At 34.0% G+C, this 21,922-nt stretch overlaps 1 protein-coding gene across 7 annotated transcripts in view; it reads right to left on the reverse strand.

The window, feature by feature from the left end:
• Dg (Dystroglycan) overlaps positions 1–21,922 on the reverse strand; it is a 78,129-nt gene that overhangs the window by 49,850 nt on the left and 6,357 nt on the right. For 3 of the 7 annotated variants that reach the window (XM_089704910.1, XM_089704904.1, XM_089704906.1), the window contains exon 2: positions 14,312–14,347. The exons of 1 other annotated variant lie outside the window; for it this stretch is intronic. The gene's annotated coding sequence lies outside the window, so the exon portion shown is untranslated. Of the gene's footprint in view, positions 1–1,064; positions 1,223–14,311; positions 14,348–21,922 lie in introns of those variants that run through there. 3 more of the 7 variants (XM_089704905.1, XM_089704911.1, XM_089704907.1) reach the window with 1 other exon arrangement.

Below are 21,922 nucleotides of genomic sequence, written 5' to 3' on the forward strand. Positions count from 1 at the left end.
CAAACTAATACACCTTCTTCAGTTTAATAGATAAATAGTGCATTGTGCGTGCAGTTTTTTTTTCAACAATACAAAATAAAACAAGTAACAACATTAAGCCGTGCTGAATGTTGCGTGTGAGATGACATTCGATAAATTAACCAACTTTTTATGGCTCAGAATATATTTCACGTCCTAAGTTCAAACTACTTCTAAACATGTAAATGATGACGTCGACTTAAGAGGCTTGTAATTACCTAAAACAGCCATTATACAACTTGAATAGCTCAATGTCGTTAAGCTTGGTATAAAAAACAAAAGAGTTTCTGATTGGTAATGAGTCGAGTGCTAAGTGAGAACCTGGCCAAGGTTTATAATTTTTAATATACTTTAATTAAAAGAAGGACGTTAATTTAACACGGCGTCATAATTTTCATAATCACCGGCCTATTAAAGGACTTAAGAGCCTCTTATTAAAGCCTTTAATAGCATCGTAATGGCAAAATGAGGACAATTGGGTAATGCTTGCTCATATAAGGTGTTAATCTAACTCGATGGAAATCGAGCTTTTGCACCTATTAGTGTCTAGTGTGTTCCATAATGTGGAATCTCATAAATCATGATACACCCGGCAACAACGGAAGAATGGGCATTGACCGGCCGTCTACCTGATGTACAATCATTCACATAAACTCTGATAGCATAAACATAAATGTAACATTTAATAAATTCTATCGTGTAATTCTAAATAGAATTTAATATTCATAGAAATAAAAGGTCATTAACTAAAAATGCTGATATGATCTTTATTATGTTTAGAAATCAAGCTAGTTTATGTCACGTAAAAATAATTCTAAGATTGACTGCACCGAACCCCAAGTGTGATTCCCTCTCAATTTATGAGAAACTGGGAGCAGTTCTCGGCGTGAATTTTATTAGGGGTGCGAATCAATAGCCGACCTCGCTATCAACCCTCTCAAATTATTACGATGATGATTACATTACCATAATGCATTATTTGACCGCATTTAAATTGAAACATTACAAATTACGGTGAATGTTATGCAAAAATTAGATAAGGGTACCTGGAAATGAGCTGGAATAGACGGGAAATAAGTTCCAAATGCACTGAGAACACTTAGTAGTGGCAAGTTCACAAATAGTCACTTCACCGCAGTTAAAAGGGACACAGACCGATACGTCCACCGTCGCTGTCGGAAGGGAGGCGACTGCACTCGCTAGAGTTTCCCCTCCCCCCGCGTCTTACGCACTTGTACAGTATAGCCCCCTTGAGATCAGCTGAGTATCCTATATTATTTCACCAAACATTATGACATTAATTATATGCTAAGTGTCTTCAATGGTTAATTAATGTTGATAAATACGGGTGGAATAATATTTTGCTTTGTCTATATGAAAATTATGTTGGTTGTCATCGCGGTTTATATGTTGCTTTTCTGCGAAATGTTATTATGCGTTAATTGAAAAGTAGGTTGAGATAGTTGATACCTGTTTACCTTTTTAATAATGTCTCTTCCCTGTTAACTTATTTCGTTCGTTATTATCTCCTAAAGATTAAATTTAAAAAGGTTCCTTAACCTATTTTTTAATGAATACATTTTTGTTTACGAATAAATTCTTGAGTGATCACGAGAGCAAGCATCAAGCACATCACATTTAACGATTAATATGTGAAGAAAGCGCTTCTAAATATTTTCAAATATTCCATATTATAATAGAATGTGTTAAAAATATCAACCGCGCGACTCAAATATAAATACAACAAAGAAACGATGATTTACGAGACATCGGTATCTCAAAAGAAATTCTTGTAAAGGAAGTGAGCATTAGAGACAGTCACGCAATTATACTCGTCCAGGCAAAGAAATGTCGCAACGCGTAAAGTGTGAACGATTGCAATTACGGATAACTTGTCAAATAGTATTACGAACACTTGGCTTACTAACATATATCGTGAGTCTAGACAACACACGAAACAGGTTGTGTTTTATAAAATACAAACAAAAATATTATCACAAAACGCAACATTAGTGGTATTAATCACGAGCATCAAGCACGCCATATATCTGCTATATTGCTAAACTTGTCCTAAGGGAGTTAAGTTGCTAACTGCGTGCCCAGGTGAATATTCGAAATAAATGAGATATAATACATTCGGAGACAGTGATTACAGAAAGTAACTAGCAAGCTGTGACGGGCCGCGTGAAATTACGAAGCTGAGGCGACGGAGCTTTTCATTATCAACTCTGCAATTTAGGTCAGACATCGCAGAGCAAACAAGATCCAAGGTACTACGTGAGTCTTGACGAAATTGTGTATGAGGAAAAGAAAGAATGAATTTGGTTACGCAAACGGAATGGTTTTAATTGCATATTTACGTTTCTTCTTTGTTTATCTTTTGTGACAAGCCCATATAAACAGAATCTTTCGAAATGGAGATAGGAAATACTTCGAAAGTCATAAGGTTTAATTGAAACCTTATGAATGACATACAGACATAACATGATGTACATATTAATTACCTACCTCATTATGTTTTCAATAACGACATTAATAGTTAACTCTTACGTGAAATTTATAATGAACAAAACTTAATTTTAGATTAGAGAGTATAGATTAGAAATGCGATACAATATCCTTGGAAACAATGGATAGACTAGCTTTAAGGTGCAACAGGTCGTAAATGTTGTGGTCACTAACACGTCAACTGTAATTACATAGCTTTGTTTTCTTAATACGTAACCCAATAGTGTTCGGTTAGAAGTCGAATAGTGTGCAACATTGTTACAATTAGATGTACTTTGCTCAAATAAAGCAAACATTCAAGCGAAGTAGTCAGACTGTACAAAGTACGACATATTCGTTAATAAGTTGATTATTCCAATTTTTCATAGCGTTGGTCGAACAAGAACCCGTTTTACTTATAGATTGTAATATAAACAAAGTATGGTTATTACTGAATGTAACGTGATCTCATAAATGATCCATTATGTGCGCAAATGTTTGTGAAATTATTAAATTTATTCGCAAATGAATCATTTTGTTAATGACTTCATCAGTCTACTGTCCGGGTCCTATGAAAAAGAAAATGTCTAGATATAAATGATATTAAAGCTTTCCTGGAGGACTTCCTCTATAAATAAATAACTATGGCACTTAATGAATGCCTGTCAAAGCGAGGACCTCTAAATAAATGAATGGACCTAAATGTGACTTTTCTAGCAATCGAATAAGACAGTTTCGAACCTATATAATATTAAGCTATATAATATTAAGGAAAGAACAAAACCTTACGATTAAATTTTATTTAAGATCGACCTACGTATCTACGAGAAACTAGTCTTGTAAAATGCTGGTAACTTGAATTTATAACATTTAGGGCCGATTTTTCAATGCTTGGATAAAACTTATCCGTCCAATAAAGTATTACACGATAATATTAAAATGTCACGTAAACTGTCAAATACTGGCAATTAGAATACGTTTTTAAAATGGTAGTTTTATACATTATTCGACGAATAAGTTTTATCCAAGCATTGAAAAATTGGCCCTTAATAAGGAAATATTGAAACATTATCGTTATATTACAATTTTTTTTTGCATTTGGGGGAAGTACTTCTAATTAAATACAGATAAAGCATTAAAGATCAAAAGAGCAGCGTGATTAAAGTATTTCTGTTTTCCAAGATATCACATGAGTTCTTGTTAACAAGCTAATTAGAAATAGAATTTTAAAATAATGGTCGGTAGGTACTCGAGAAACTTTCCTGGTTGAAAGTTTTTTAATTATGTGAAAATTAAACAAGTTCTGGAGACCAAGTACGAATTCCAGCACCAATGGAAGAAAGTTGGAAGATTGTACGAAATTCGCCAACCAACAACAGTCTTACAATGCCAAGAGTTCTTCAACATCTTCAACATTTTGATAAAAGGATTCAGTAAAATGAAGCATATATAAGAATAAATAATAATATGAATCTTAAACGGTTGGTAAAAAAACCAAATCCATTTGCCTCGTACACTATTAAATTTAGGAAGTGTCTATACGACTCGAATAAAATAACTCGAACTTTAAATTTTATGACTAATAATATGATACAGTGATTTACCCATACAATAAATTGCGATCAGTTAATACATTTAGAAATTTTAAACTAAATATATCCAAATATTTTGCGTGTAGTTCGAGCCGAGCCGGGATATAACGTACGCGTATGTTACATCGCTTTAATTTCCTTTACAAAATCGAGATTGCAAGCGCTCCTCTTCATTTTCTATGTCGGTTACCTAAGCTGGCTACTATTACAACACCATGTTCTCTATTTCAATAAACATTGCCCTACGTTTTTGCAAATTTTGCTTATTCAGAACATTCAATGATTCAACTCTATATAATATTCGTTCATATTGTTACCTATAGCCTTACATTTTATGAGATGGTTGACTACGACCAATGAGGCACATTACGGTTGGTATAATTTAACTTCATATTATTTCGATTATTTCAGAAACTATAATTATATAGAAAGCTTAGAAAGTACCAAAATAAGTATAGGTAATTAACGAAATGTTTTAAATATTTCACCGCTTTATATTTGACGAGTTTCCAAGTAATGTAATAGAAATAGGAAACATTATATTCGATATTCACGTTACAAATTGAAATAGAAGCCTCCATTATATAACTTTTGCGCCACGTAAATAAATCTGGGGTAAGGAAAAACAGACCGCTTTCGTGTTTCAAACCCGGCATATACCTACTTCTAAGTTCTAAACAAGCGGATAATTGCATAGGCATAATAAGAGAATGAAGCTAAAGTTTCTGTTTTATAAATTAGTTTAGTGGAACTATGTATTATGACTAGGATTACTTCTGTATTCTGATTGTGCTCAGGCTACTTAGTCTTGGAATTATCCATCAAAGTTTAAACAGTATTTGTATTTGTTGATGCCAGTGAATAAATATCCTACCAACATAATTTGAGTGAGCAGAAATGTGAACTGCTTGAGCCGTGAGCGTTCGGTATTCAATTTCGCGTAGATGACTAAAGTTATTTTTTAAATGAAATACCGGTAGGAATATTGTGTTAAATAAAAGCAAAATAATGTGCCTCGAAGAGTTTTGAAGATTGGAAATGAATATTTTAGTAGGTACTATCTGCATAATATTCCAAGTCCAAAAACTTTTGATTAAGCAAATTGTTATTATTACCTATCAATACTAGCCCATTGCAGGTTAGTTCATTTTAAGTACATACTTAAAAGCTGTAGTTAAAGTATTTTCGATCACATTTTATAGCAGCTGCAGTATCCACACTTGAACATCAAGTATTTTTATCAGATACGTAGGTCAAGATGACCTTTCTTTATATCGAAAAAACTTAACCTCGATAAAATTGTGCATATCTCCTACAAAGTATATTAAAAATGTACTCATATCAGTTACGTAACATATTTCATATTCCGTATTCAATAAAGATGTCGGAACGCCACGATTTGTGCCCTGCGGTATACATTTTGTGAATATATGATTTCATATTACTAGTAATGACGATGTATAAACGTGATACGTAATAAAAATGTTTCAGTAATAAAGCGTACATTTACAAAAGATAACATGGTTCCGACTGGCGACCCTCGACGACAAGCAGCCAACATTTCCTTTGTTACCGCGTTCTATTCAGAAATAAAAATACATAGCGTTATGTTAATTAATAGGGATGTGTGGAACTGGGTAGGCGGAAATTTAAAGAGTACAGAAATAAAGCACCCGTTTGTTTTTACAGGATATAAGATTAACAATGTTCTAACACAAACATGGCTTATGAATAGCCATCCTAATTATAATCCTGACAAAAATAGCGTACCATTTTTTAATAACTGAAGTTAAATTGTATGCCTATGTGTACTGAGTGTATGTTCCAAATGTATTGTTCTGTTCCTGTTATTCCAAAAACATTTTTGTTGAATGGCAACCTCATAACACACATATTATTTTGTATAGATATTATAAAGCAGGAAAATATCAAAAATAAAGATTTAATTGAAGTGTAGGTACTAGGTAGGTACTCTTAATTAAAAAAAAGTAATTTGCTAGTCAATCATAAACACTTGTGTAACGAAAATTATTTTATTTTATTCCCCATATTATTAGGTTATGAGTGTTATTATACAGTTACCCATAAAAATAATGCTTATCTGATCCGTCAGTTGTATATCCGAGTATCAGTGAATCATCTCAGGCGATGCGTATAGTAACAGGTCAACGGCTTCTGCCAGAAATAGCTTAAGTTCGTGCTCCTGGTTTGCATCACTCGTCGCGCTCAACTAGCAATCCCTTCTGAAATCTCATTAATATGTCAACCATCAATATACCAAGTTCACACATGTCTACCAGATTAATACGGAGCTTGTCCTATTTCTCGCTAGATGGGCCATGTTTTAAAAAAGATGCAGTTTAATTGACACAAGTAACGTGTTTGGACGTTAGATCGCGTGTTTTGAAACATGAAAGAGACTGTGTTTCATCACCTTCATGTTAAATTGCAGGGTAAGACAGTGAGCTTTTTGATTAGAATTACATAAATCTAAGGCATAAAAGATTCGTACAGTTATAAGAAAAACACGTGTAATAGATTCCACGATCTACCGTAACCTAAATAGTGTAAGATTTCTTAAAAATCAAAGCATCGAAGAATATAATATTATGACGCATATAAAAACGCACGCAATAAGCTCGTAAGGTAAATATTGATTATTATTAAATATATGTATTTGTACACGACCCATTTTATGAAAGGAAACTTAAATACATGTTACGGACGTCATAAATAATTGTCACGGCGTCTTTTATTCGTAGAAGTAGAACTTACTAAAACTGGGTTCTAGTAAAAAGTTCAGTACTGTAATTTGTCACATAGATTAAACCTCACCTTAGAACTAACAGGTCCCACAGCGCTTCATTACGGAATCGCAGGTCGCCGACCGCTGACCCATTTTAACACAATAAATAGGTGATAACCATCAAGCCGACCATTTTCTCCTAACAATGTAACGTTTACATTCTTTCTTCCATTTCTGAATAAGCTTTTAGGAGACAATTCTTTTGAACATTCGGGCGACGGGTACAATTCAAGAATTTAGATGTTGAAATCGAAACTCTTTCGCCAATTTACAGAGCAATTAAAGAAGGAAGTCATTTAGACTCAATTTAGGAGGGTGATGTTACATTAAAATACATTTTCAATCATTTAAGAATGCGACAACAAAAGGTTTAGCGAGATCTTATGATAAAAAGGGCCTGAACCCTCATAGGAGGCCCGTTTCCCTACAGTGGGAACATAATACAAGGGATGATGATGAATGACTTAAAAATATTAATTTTGTGAAGTGTTTTATAGAAATTTCTGACCAATTTCAATCATTATAACGCTAATAAATTCAAATACATACTATCTTGAGCTGTTCTAGAGTAATAAGTACGTCCTAACGTTCACCCTGACACACTATGACAATGCTTTTAAAATTAACATAAATTTAATGTGCACAGCGGCTATAAGGCAATCTTATCTACTGTTTATATGGCGTCAATCCATCACTGTCTAGTCGTCTGCCGGTCGCTTATGTATTAGTGGAAGTGAATTGATTTCATTGCGAATTGCGATGTGTTTTTGCAAATTACACCACCCTATCCATTAAACTTGGGGCCATATGCAGCGGTGCAAGTTGTGCCAAATTGAGCCGAGCTTTAAGCGATGTTACGTTGCGTACCAATTTCGTAAGTAAACTTTCAGTTTGGCAACAGTTTACGCTCCTTGCTATTTGTCAGTTGCAACTTCTCTGTATGTGCTTTAAATTATTTGTAGTTGCATTAGTCTTCGTCAAACGACTTAACGTTGAAGACTAGGTACTTATTAAATTCAAATTTATAGTAAAGTGCCTGTTCTATGTACAATTAAAATTTAGTTTCATCTTTGGGCCCTTTAATTCGTGATGAAGTCAGTGCCTGTTTTGTAAATTGCACGTTTATGGTTTATTCAAGGGTTTTTTTCAGATGGGAAACCAAAACTAAAAGAGAAAGCGTTGCTAGTGTGCTACAAATAAATTAAAAATAGAGCGCAGCACATAAATCATTCTAAAATAACTGAGTCTCAAAACCTATTGTTTCAAATTTAAACAAATTAAAACGCATTATTTATGAACTAACCAGCTGTTGTAATTTTTAAATTCTTGCACATAAGAGAAGGCTGCGTGAAGAGAGACGCAAACAAAATACACAATTGTTTTATTGGTTTCCCGAACGCCGGCTGGTTTGCGAGCGACAACGAAACACGAGAAACGTCCATATGCTGCAGCCGCAGAATAGCGGTCGCCGCATTGTCCAACTTTGAATATACATACTATTATTCCTTACGTTCATTGTAATCTACGTTACAACAAAAAGTAATCTGACTTCGTTTGTTCTACGCAAAATAGCACAACGGTTACAAAATCGCATATTTAACAGGGAAGTTAAGATTGTGCATGCGAATTACGTACGTCCTTATCAGGGCGGCGACCTTTCTTTGCATTTAAGGAAACTAGATTCGTCGTACGCGAATGGTTTAGCGAGGTGCTCATGAATGCGGATTCCCGGGCTCTCGAGACATCAGCTTTACAAACATGTACTCCGTTTTTCTGTGCATTTACGCAGAGGTATTTCTCTGCAAATGAGCTCAAGATCGAGCAAATATTTTAAGTAAATTTCTACGACAGGAAATCCGAAATAGGATTGTATAAGGGCTGGCAGAAAATACTTGTAAATGTTCAAATGTAAAATATTGTTGCGTGCTTTTAGTAGTCGGTTCTTTTATACTAACGTGACACGTTTGCAAATGTTGCAGATATGAATCTGTAATAATGCAAGCGTACTGGGTCGCTCGCGTCGCTCCTTCCACGGCTTCTCGGTAAAAAACAGGACGTAGCGACGCGACGAAATTAAAACTGTTGAGAAAACGTTTCCTGCCTCACCTAAATATACGTGGACCTGCATATGCTGTGTGGGAAATGGTCACGTGAGCGTTAAGTAAAATGTGTGTAATACCCTAAGCGTGGCTCGAGCGAGGCACGTTCCGCCCATGCTATTCACAACCGGTTATTGTATGCAAACGAATGCCGGGACATTTTTCAAGCTGACTGCCGGATTAGTGATATTAGTAGGCGCTGTTTTGCGTTATTCCGAATCGTGTAGGTCTGAACGATAACGCCCGGTTATACGCTAATATTGCGTTTCAGCCCGGCTGAACTGCGATTAAGCCGCGCATAAATCACGCTTGTTAATGGATTTTATTTCTTTTTTGGGTTTCCTGTCCATCTGTACGCTGTTTCTTGCGTTTTGCTTTTTATAGATATGAAATATACATTTCTTCTCGTAAATCAAGAAATGTAGGTTGCATTTTCACTTTTACAAATACAGATTTTGCCAACAAACATTATACAATTACCACACTTTACTTCTGAATAAAACAACGAATTCGTCCAGGAATCCATCAAAGTCAGGATTAGCCAGTAATGGATAAGACAAAGGCCCACTGATGACTGAGCTTAACCATTGTTGGTGGCAATTCAGGCGTTGCACCAATCATCGCGACCCAGATATTTGAATAGCTCATGTAAACACTGCCATGAGTTTCATACACATTAATTTAAGCTAATAGAGTTGCTCTTTAATATTTCATTGTTGGATTTAATGGAATGAGTTGTGAACGTGTTTTATTTTCATAATTGTTTCAACCATCGATTTTATTATAGAGAGAATAGAATATAGATCATATTATGCTAAAAAATCGTATTCGCCAATAAAGTTCAAATTTATATTCGTAAAACACCAATAACCTAATTAAATAAATTATAAAGTTATTATTACCACGTAATTGAATATTGAATAATAAAAGAAAGAAGAAATTGAATAAAGAAAACTCATTAAAATTCAAGTTTAGTAGAATAAAAATCAACATTTGAAATACTGTAGGTATTAATTAACATGAAATTTGTATAAAATTATTTGCTCTTACATAACTTAGACATGATCGTCAAAACGCTACCTAATTAGTTCAAAGCTAACGTATTCATTAACTGGAGCTAGAATACGTGTCTAGAGTGTCATTGACCTCAGCTCACTTGCGATCGAATTGATTAAACGATATAACGTTCATAGATAACGCCTTTTAATTGGTTCTAATTTCTAAACGGCGATGCACTGAATTGTCACAACGATGCTAATATGTTGACGCCCTAATTGTGCTTCCTAGATACATTATACATTTACAAGTAATTATTACTTGGCATTTTTTTATTGCAGTGTTCGAACTTCTATGTCACAATTGATATTATAATGATTCTTTATTGCTTTTGCACGATATATTATATACTTATGGTAATGTGGTCGTTGGTCGCTGTTTTAACAACGATAAAAAGATATTACAATATGCATTCCTTATGCAGGTGCCTATGTTTACAGTTTACACAGTATATGAAGTAGACTTAACAGCTATAAATATGTCACACCGTAAAACACATGGATGTTACACGCATAATTTGAATGAGCAGGATGTTCAACACACGCTCAAAAGCATTCACTGGAGTTCCAGCGAAGAGCCACTGTAGAAATAAAGCGGGCTAACTATGTAGGTCTGGTCGACGGTAATTAGTTCAAGTGGGTACGGAACGATGTATCAAGGGCTTGTTTCTTCGGGAGGTCTATAACTACTATCATTAGCGAAATATCCATCATCGAACATGAATTTACTTTAGCGTGTAGTTGTGCAGTATCGAAGTTTGGAGGATTTCATAGAACATCCATCATTAATCAAATGCCTGCACGTGCCAATTTATTGAGCAGACATGAAATATGTATAAAAGAAAGATTGTGTACATTATTCGTATATCAATGAAAATTCATTTGCACATGGTTTGTATAAATCATCGTTTACACATCAAAGATCTCAAAATAGCCGATGACTCAGGCGACCTAAAGCTCTGTGGAGGCAAAACAATCCTTGATTTGCTCTATTTGTAAACTTCGTCGAGCATTGTGGTGCGAGTTGCGACCCATTGAGTAAGTATTGTTGAAACTATTGTTTGAAAATGTTTCAGAATTACAAAAATATGATGGATGAAAGTTATATTGCCAAGGTCACGGCATGAAATGGGATGGAATGAATTGAATTTTTAAATAAGAATCTCATTAAAAATTTAAAATACAATATTGAAATTAATGAGTAGGTAAATGTTACAGACAAAGAATAAGAATTGATATTTTTGGATCTATCTGCATGCAGTTTTAAACAAGGTGCTTAAAATATTTAATACCACATAACTGAATCGAAGAACTTGATACCATATTTAGCCACAGACATGTCAGTAAAGCCAGTAGCGTCTAAAATGGAAGTTCTTAGAAAACTTGCTTCTAAGGACCTAACATTTTTTAAACTATACTAATGTGAATCTATCCTTCTCTAATTGGACGTTAACAGATAGGAAAAAGTGAGATAGCAATTAACTTCGTGAGTCGGACCATAAATCTTTTTTATCTTCGAGAGCCAGTTTAGTGTTTAATTGTTCAAGCCGCGTAAAAACATCAGGAAGCGAGTGCAGTGAGCGAAGTTCGTTAAGAGGAAGGAATTTACAATTTAAAATAACTTGACTGACTGTCTTTACCATGCTAGTTGACAGCATCTAGGGGGTCTAAGTCTAAAATAAATAAGTAACAGCATTTAATTTACGATGTAAATTACGTTTAAATCATACACATGATCTATTCTTAAATATCTTCTTGTTTAAAGTACGCGCTTTCATAATTATTATAAAGAATCTTAAATTTTACTCTCCGAAATCGATACGGACATAAGAAGTGATATAACGTGACAAATCTGCCTTATCACTCACCGACACTCACACTGTTTATCTACCTCTAGGTCACAGCTCTTATCTTTGGCGAGTGTCCAAACATATTGTTACTTCTAGGCGAGAAACAATCGAAAGCGGTTATCAGACAATTAATTTGGTGGAATGCAATATTCGTTCATATGTGCAATTAAAACTAGATTAGAGAAAACTATACTTGGAATTTGTTTTAATAGCCTCTCTGTGTTATACAAGTAGGAACATATCAATGCGTATATAACACGTATTACGTAAGTTTAGATGTTTGCAGTTAAAATAATCTTTATCCTGGTTTTATAATAATATTTCTTAGTTCTTTGTATCTTTTTATATCCGCTTATATTTCTTTTAAATACCTTTCCGTATTTTATCTTTTCCTATTACTCCAGCATTATAATGCTTTTGCTATCCCGTCTTATATATACCATCTCGACAGCACTCACTTTAATGTAAGGATTGTATTTGGTTTGCGCAAATACGATCATGGCTCGGCTTTCCGATCTAGACTCATGTATTTGCCCTCAACGATATACTCGTCTTTCCTTTTATAAACCGTAACCTTGTGAGTTCTTAAACCCTTGGGTATATTCAATGTAATTTCTGAAGTACACGATCCAACAATTGTTAATTTGACCTCGTGTAACAAAGCTGTTATTCCTAGCGGATTACTTTCCTTGACTCTACAACTTAGTTGCAAATAATAATTAATATACATAGCGTGACAATACACTCATTTATATTATGCCACTGTATAGAGAAATCAAAATATTAAAAATTTCAACGACTCTTTCGACCATGAACGTCGGTAGGGAATATTTTATAGCCGTGAAAATTGGAATAAAAGAACACAAAGTCATTATTTATTCCTTGTGTCTTACGAAGTTTAATAAGTTTTATGGCTGTTCAGACATCGAGTGATAAGGTTGTAGTAAAACTTTTCTTGCCAAGAGCAGCGTTTTAATTTGCCTGTACATATTTACATTTGACCGGATGTTTTAGTTATTTATAATGCGAATGTAACATTTCTTATCGTATCAGCGGATGCTGATTTAAAGATAAGCAAATGTTCGAGCACTATGAAAGTCAAATTAGCTACGAAGTACATTTTTGATGTATTTTGATAAAAATTGTATTCATTCGTATATTTTAAAAGTTACTTGACCGCATTTTGACCTTTTAACCTCATCACGAATATAACACTAAAAATGTTAATACAAATCTTTTAAATATATTGCAAAATAAATCAATTTTTTATTTACTGTATAAAAATAAATTGAGTCATTATTTTTTATGTATTATTGCGTGATTAATACTTACCTACTTGGTGATAATGAACTGAGCGATGAGTATTGACATGTTTATTTACATCTCGTTTCTGTAATTTATTGATGAAGAATTATAATCTATTTGAACGTGTATCAAAAACGCAATCGCATGTAACACACCGGTGGCGAACTAGTCCACTATTTTGCTTCAGTCAGTTTTACAAACACATTCGATCGGATCATGCACAAACACTGATTAATTAATCCATTTAGTTGTTTCATCTAACATTCCGTACCGCAATAAAAATTTATAAGTCTTCAATCACGTCAATTGTAATTGCTTTACCAACTTATTTGTACTCACAGCACAAAGCCGCTCGACTCCATTAAATCGCTGATTAAAAGGGACATCGCAGACACGTTTTTCGCCGTCCATTAGACACGCGAACGAGGGTAATCTCGAAGTTAGACCACGATAAAGAACAACGAAGGCTTACCGGGAACAACTTTAACCCCTAAACTTATAAACTTTCAACAGATTTCAGCGTAAAATTATCCGTATTTTAGTTGAGTGACATAAAGAATAAGCTGTGGAAAACTTAATATAAAGTTCATTACGAAGACGAGATGAATAAAAGATAGTGAAGCAAAAAGCAGATGTAAAGAAACCGGGCCGTATCTTTTATGAAACGAGTAAAAGCTGTGCTACATTTAACTGAACACTAGGGAAGTAATTTAGTAAGTTACGTAAAACATTAAAGAATTCAGTGCTGAGTTTGTGATGCTGAGTACTCTCCTTTTGCCCTAAATTAAATTTTTACTCTGTTGTTTTAAATAATTCGTTATTCTGTTTATTCAGCTGAATTAAATTTGTGCTCCTAAAAATATTTTACTGTTTGAAATAGCAGTGTAACTAAAATTAGCGAAAAGATTAAAAATGCAGTCTTACTTACCCTACCAGACATACTTTTCCATAAGAACAAATACAAATTATAGTAATTTTTGCAACAGCATTATCTCTAGAACTTTACAAACCACTAAATAACTACACTTAGGGGCGACATTTACGACGATTGCAGTATTATTTTTATGCAAGTAATAACTTAAGTAACTTAATTACTTACCGTGTAAAAATGGTTTCTCTACTTATTGTAATTGACCTGAAACAAAAACGTAGTACATATTAATTTTATTAAACATAATTTGCTTAAAAAAATTAATGAATTAATTAACTATGAATAGTTCCCATAAAATTATATAATTCAGAAGCACTGAATAATATGAATAAATTTGTATGGGGGTGAACTCGGCGCCTAATGATTTCCAAACGAGGTTATCGAGGTAATAAAATGTCGGTGCAAACATTTGGCTAAATATTGAAACACATAATGTTATTATTATCATAGGGAAAGGGTTGAAAAGACTTCGTTACGTGCGCTCCGTATTCAAATCTTATTAAATTCTTTAAGACCCCACACACGTCGGGATTTCAAAGCACATGTGTTGAAATGAAATTGGCCATTGTGAAAAAGGTCACCCATCTCCCGGAGGTGACCTGAAGTTGGAATTCAAAGAAACTACGCACAAAAGCTTTTTAGAAGTACATATATATATTCCCTCAGCATTTTTGCATGGAATGAGAGGTGCAAACCCAGTGTTCATTGGAGTTATCATTGTAAATGATTCAGCGGGTTGCAGCCATCGCGAGTGCCCTTGGCTTTTATGTTTCTTATTTTTGCCACGATAAACCCAACATACGTTGTATTTTCAACTAATTAAATATTAGTACCGTGGTTTACAAATAATTTGCGATAAAGTCCAATCTGAGGAACAGAACTAAAGTTATTATTTATAATAACTTTAGTTCTGTTCCTCTGTGTTATAACACTTTTGTATTCTTCTTAGATTTGACTATAAAGCAACGATTACGTAAACGAATAAATTTCAAAATTAATCGCTCTATTGGTTAGATCTAGAATATTGCTTGCTATAATATTATAACGTGCACGATTAATGTAGTCTTTAGGTTGGCTTATCGCTAAACGTAAGCCAGTAATTAAGGCTACGTTCTCACCGATCCTGTTGAACACGCGAACCCATAATCCATACACTTACGCGATAACGAAATTCACCTTTATCAGTTTAGTTCGTAATTACAGATGCTACTATTTGCTGTAGAAGCATTGGTTTTGCAAAAATTAAACAATTATTTTGTAGCCAACTCTCATTGTTTGTAGCGTGTGAGAGTATCAATTTTCTTTTAATTCATTATGTATATATATAAACTTGAAGAAAGCATACGTCAGAATAAATTTAAACATCTTGAACAAGTGATGCATTCATTTCGAATTTATAAAAACTTGAGCTAATACGTGTCTTATCAAAGGCTCGCTGTATCAATGCCAAACTGGCGTCCGCAACTAAATAAATTTGTTTACGTTTTTTATCATGTTCATCGTATCTTTTTGCTATCATTTGGCAGTGACCCACAACACTGAGTGGGTGGTCTACAGCTTGACTCTTCTATTATTTTATAACTAATTTACAACATGCTATCGAAGAGCCTTAAGCAGGAATTTTATGGTTATTACCACATTAAATTGTATTTTCAAAAAATAAACCTAACAAACTTGTGAGAAAAAATATTATTTATAGGGTATACCTATTATCCAGTTACTAGTATGTTCATCGATATTTTAGGAATACAGATAGAACATTTTATATGTTATTTTTTAACATTTTTTATAAGGCATACGCCTATACATTATAATAAACACGTTAATATGCAATCACCGTTAACATTTTCATATTCATATTCTATGCGACGTTTTAAAAATTATTACGTACTGAATATGGTAACAGAACTACGTATCTAGGTAAAACTATTATGTATAGGATGGCTGTGCAGTGATGTAATCGCTTCCTGCCTTGCTGTTCCTATGATACCGTACTCAAACAATCCTCACAAGCACATATTGTTTGTATGTTCTTAGATAAGTGCGAAGTGTATTGCAAAATGTATCTTATGTTAGGTAGGTTATGGTTTAATTTATTGTACGTAGGATAAGCAGTTACTCGTTTAAAATAATATTGAATTGGATCTCCAGTTTTGGTGATATTTTTGTTTTATTAGTACCTCGTGACATAACTATTCATATTATTAATTAGAGATTATAAATATCTACCTATATATAATTCTAAATGATGAACATTAGAAATATCACCTAAATTTACCCCGTATCGGCTAGATTATTAAAACGCTTGAAACAGAAAATGAATTTATAATTACATATTTATCAGAGATTATTATGATCCAAGGTTGTCTACTTTCGAATAAAAAATAAATAAATAATAAATGTTAGAACATTGAACTAAAATTATTAACAGGTCGAGAGAATTTGACCTGATTAATCCATTTCTTTGGGGGTCGAGAGACATTTCTGAAATATTGGAAAAAGTATAATATGAATCATAATTACGATCCGGTTTACGTTAACATGCACCAATAACTTTTTTCCATTTCCAATGCTCTCAATAAATAGAAAACTATTTTTAATCTCGATTTTAAGCAAAATATTTACTTACATAGATAAAATGTACTTTCTTAAAGAAAAAATATTTCCACCTCGTCATAAACATGTTTAGCATAATATGTTCAGCGTAATTTTATATTAACGTCTTTTTATGCTAAGGCGTTAAAATAACAGACCAGCTTGACTTTCTAAGCAGCTTAGGAAGGGGTTTGAAATACAATTCTTTAGAGGATAAAAAGGTACAATTGTCTAGGTGAAACCTTAAAACTTATGTTACGCGTTATTTGATAAAGATTTGTAAGATATTCCATTACCTTCTTAGTAAAGCCTATACTATCTATTCTGTCTTAAAATAAATGCAAAATGCTACCTTATTTGTTCAGAACTATACTATTGTCTTTTTTTAATTTGATAGAACTTAAAAGTCCAATCAAAATAAAGCAATCTCAAAGGAGCTGTTCCTTTCCTGCATGTCAAAAATATGGCAAATACGTTTTAAAAAGTTAAAAAGTTCCCACATCTGAAACGACATGAATAATAGCATTGGAATTCAGGACGTCTACAATGTCTTTTGACAAATTACTATAAGTTTTAAGTGTAACATTAATGTATCTACAGACGCTCCGATTTGGTTGGTGCCAACCATATCGGAACCGACAAGGCAACCATTCCAACATTGCTACAGATTGTCCGACGGTTGGCCTTCCAGCTGTCAGTTGACCATAGAGTAATATGTCAGTTGACCATAGTACGAAGAGAATGGGCTAAATTCTACTATAGAAATAGAGAAAATTACAGTCATATGCGGCTCTTACAACTTATTTTTTAAGATTTTTAATATAGCCGCACTGTCAATTTTTTTTAATACTTCTAACATAATAAAATACGCTTGATTTCTGGCATCTCTATTTGCGTAATCTTTGTTACTTAAGTCCCACAAACAGGGAAAGTCTTTATATAGTTCCAGCAATTTTATTAATATGTCACGTTCGGTGACCGTAACTACCTCGGCGTTCATGTTGACGTCCTACACCGGCGGCGTTGCGAATGTGAATGAGCCAATTACCTATATTACTCTATGGAATGAGCCGATTTGGTCGGAACAAAGCTTCCAGACGTTCCAATTTGGTTGGATCGGATAGGAAGTTGGTTTGGTCGGTATCGCCGGCGCATCCGACCACGTCAAACCAATATTAATAATAATTATGTCGGACCGACCGCTCTCTACACTTTCCGATTTGGTCGTGGTCGGATGGTTGGCACCAACCAAATCGGAGCGTCTGTAGATGCTATTACTTCTGTTGACAAATTTATGACCGCCTTCTAAACATGCAGGAGCTTAACTAATTCATTTGTATGTCACGACAGAGGGTGGTAATGGTTTATGTTGTCAAGTTTTTTAAATCTTATTAATTAGTGACGATGATTAAAATGCCAGACGTTGAGAGCGGGCTAAAATAAACTGAAGGAGGATTACATTTTTGACATTAGACACATGATTAATAATAATTAGTTTTAATTTTTATCAGGTTAAATTATCTTCAAGGCAAGTAACGGTATTGATGGTGGTGTTTGACGAGTGATTATGATGTCGATAGATTATTCATTATTTGCCTAAAATTCAATTATTTGAAACTCGACTGTATTACATTCCTATAATCAATGAAGCAAATTGTCCCACCGGAAAGTGGTATTACAAGATCAACAAAGTATCCAGTTAAAACAGAGCGGTTTTAATCTGCGGAAATCTGGTTCGAGTGGGAGGCGCGTAGGAGAGTAACTACACCTAAGGGTTTACTGACATGCAATCAGGCTTGATTTGTTCGTAAAACTGCTCGACAATGATGTAGTACCTACGAGCGATGAGACTTACCTACACGTTATGATGAAGTTACAAGCAGATTGGCTTTTTAACTGCATCTTGAGAATGGGAATTCTTGACGACTATTAAAGTTGAGCGGTGGTGAAAAGGTTTAATTTACTGCTGATATGTCACAACTATTTATAAAATACAAACTATTTTTGAAGTAACACTTTGTAATTAAATCAAAACGAATCTCGTTCCTACTGTCGATTGAAAGTTAAATATTGAAAAATACCTTGGAAGATGCCGAATCATGTACTCAGTGGTAAATTTTTAACTCGTGTAGTGACGAATGATAACCCAACATGCTTTGATAGTCGCATATGCATGTCAACCACTATGGTTCAATGCACTTAAGATAATGTGAGAAAACATTAGACGGTAACTGTTATGACAGTTATTCCCGATAATGAATATTTTATGGTAAAGCAAGAGACGATCACTAGGGATTACAGATATTTAATATCCATAATATTAGACGATCTATTTTAACCGCCGTTGAACTGTGTTATTCCAAGTCGTAAAATAAATATCGATTTAAGATCTATCATATTCATAGCGAGGTTGGATTATATTAAAATTTCTATTTTGGTCATAGAATATGTCTATTTTTTAATAAATAATAAATCGTAGTTACTTCAAATTAAATCCAACTTTCAGTTATGCATTGCGGGAATTGGTTTAAACTCACGTAAAACTATTTAAAACTTTACCTTGTCGTACAATTAGAAATAATTAGTCACAGGCAGATGGTGTCATTTTTATCGAGCGTGGAGCCCAGCTGGTCACTGTGGCTGGTAAACCATAAATTATCCAGTCCTGATATCAATTGTAAAATGTCTGATGCAATCGCGGGTGGCTGTGTTGACCCTAATTCTAAATGGATCGTCGGCCACATTTCTAGGCTGAATTAATCACTTTATAACCCACAACCACTTCGAGAGGAACGGCCAATAAAGTGGTGTATTGTTTGATATAAACAATGGTGTCAATAACCAACGACCTGCCAAATGCTTGCTTAAAGCAATTAACGAAGCACAAATAGTTTTTAAAATAGAACAAACACCAATTTAGATGTTTTATAGACTGTATCTGTAATATACTATACACAGAATTTTCCGAGCTAGGCTAACAGGCCGCTTTTAAATTTAGTACCTATTTGTGAGCACAAAAAATATTCGGTATGCTTCGGTATGTTATTTTTTACGATGTATATATAGGATAGGTACATAGGTTTTGCATATTGTTTATGGCACGTACTCGTCGAGACTGAAAAGTTCATTTTCATTTTTTCCAATCGCATGAAAATAACATTTTTGATTGTTATGAAATTAGAAATATCAAATAGTATCTAAAAAGCATAAAAATAAAATTGTAATTAAAGTTTAAACGTTGGAATATACGTTTAAATTACCTACATAGCGTGATAAGCATAAAAGTAAACTACAACATAATAGAAAGATATCACACCATTCCATTAATCAATTCAGAAATATTTTCAAATTAACATTTTGTACACGTACCAAACGTGCGTGCAATTATTGAACAGAAGAGGATTTCCGTGTGAGAAACGTTCACAAATACAAATAGTTTTATAAAAGTTTAGGAAGCAAAGCCATCTACAGTTAACGGTCTATTTCCTTTGATCGATGACATCACATCGGATGGAGGTTGGACGCACATAATTGACGTGGAATGACTATCGTTTTGAATTTCCACCGCTAATTCTGTGTGATGTTTTTCACCGATCTATCTTTGAATGTTTGTTTACTTGAACGTATAACGAAAAATATTATTCCGATGGATATTATGAATGTTGCTTAATTTCAAGACGGAGTAGATGCATTGAAAAGAATACGAATTTACTCAAGACAATCTGATATAAAAGTCATTGTATAAAACCAAAGCTACAACATTATCTAAACATACCAGCCCTTATAAATTACCTATGATTAGTCATTCAGACCATGTTAACGTTTAATTTATGCGACTATTGCATAAATAGCAGATAAATTAATCTTTGGCGCCATGCGCGCACTGTTAGAATTAATATCAAAATATCTAGTACATTTATAATCTGTATTTTGTTGTATCTGTATCTGCTCTGTGGTTTAATATGAATAAAAAAGTCTTTAGTCTTTGAACCGCCATCCGTGTGTTTTAATAGGTTATGGGCCCAGTCCCTTAGATTCTCGTTTAAAAAGTGTATTTTCGCCATAGAAGTTCGTAAAAAAGACAAAGACACGCTCAGTATTGTGTTTGATTGGATTCGTGATAAAAAACTATCGTGGAACTGTATTATACGTCGTTGTGAAGATCGGGTGTGGCTTGTGCTACGCAACAAAATGGCCGGTAGCTATTTGGTCAACGTACCGAAGCTCAAGGGTCGCGAAAACTATGACGAGTGGGCTTTCGCCGCGGAGCATTTTATCTTATTGGAAGGCACGGACATTACAAAGAATCCGGCTGCAGATGCATCGGATGCAGACAACAAAAAGACAAAAGCGAAATTAATCATGACGATCGATTCAAGCTTGTATGTCCATATCAAAGATGAGAAAACTGCTCAGGATGTGTGGAAACGTCTAAAAATACTCTTCGATGACTCCGGTTTTCAAAGAAAAATTAGTTTGCTAAGGCACCTAATATCAATACGACTAGAAGATAGTGAATCCATGACAAGTTATGTAACCCAGATTGTGGATACAGCGCAAAAATTGCAAGGCACAGGGTTTCACATTACAGATGAGTGGGTTGGCTGCTTATTATTGGCGGGATTGACTGAGAAATTTTCCCCAATGATAATGGCAATCGAACATTCCGGCATGGCAGTTAGTACCGACGTCATTAAATCTAAATTATTGGATATGAGTTCAGAAGTAGATAGTAATGGAAATGACAGTGCTTTTTTATCGAGAGGTTGGCAGCAGCGCAATAAGAAATATAGCAACACTACAGAAACGTCAGCGACGCCACCTTCGAAATCTGTCAAAACAAAAACAATTCGCTGTTATAAGTGCAAAAAGATTGGCCATTATAAAAACCAATGTAAATTAGATAAAACAAAAGAAAGTGCAGTATTCAGCGTATTCTTCATGAACTCGAGTTACAAAAATACAGATTGGTACATTGATTCTGGTGCCAGTGCTCATATGATTACCGATGAAAAACGTTTGCAAGATGTGTCATATAACAATGCTATGAAAAACATTGTTGTGGCTAATAAGACGACAGTACCGGTACTATGTTCTGGAAATACACAGATAACAACGGTGGTGGACGGTTCAGAATTCAATATTACTGTTAAAAACGTCTTGTGCATTCCTAAACTTACTACA

This window comes from Colias philodice, chromosome 16, assembly GCF_061535455.1.
Source record: "Colias philodice isolate Cphi_HAF_F1 chromosome 16, ilColPhil1 Martin Lab GWU primary, whole genome shotgun sequence".
Taxonomy (NCBI): domain Eukaryota; kingdom Metazoa; phylum Arthropoda; class Insecta; order Lepidoptera; family Pieridae; genus Colias; species Colias philodice.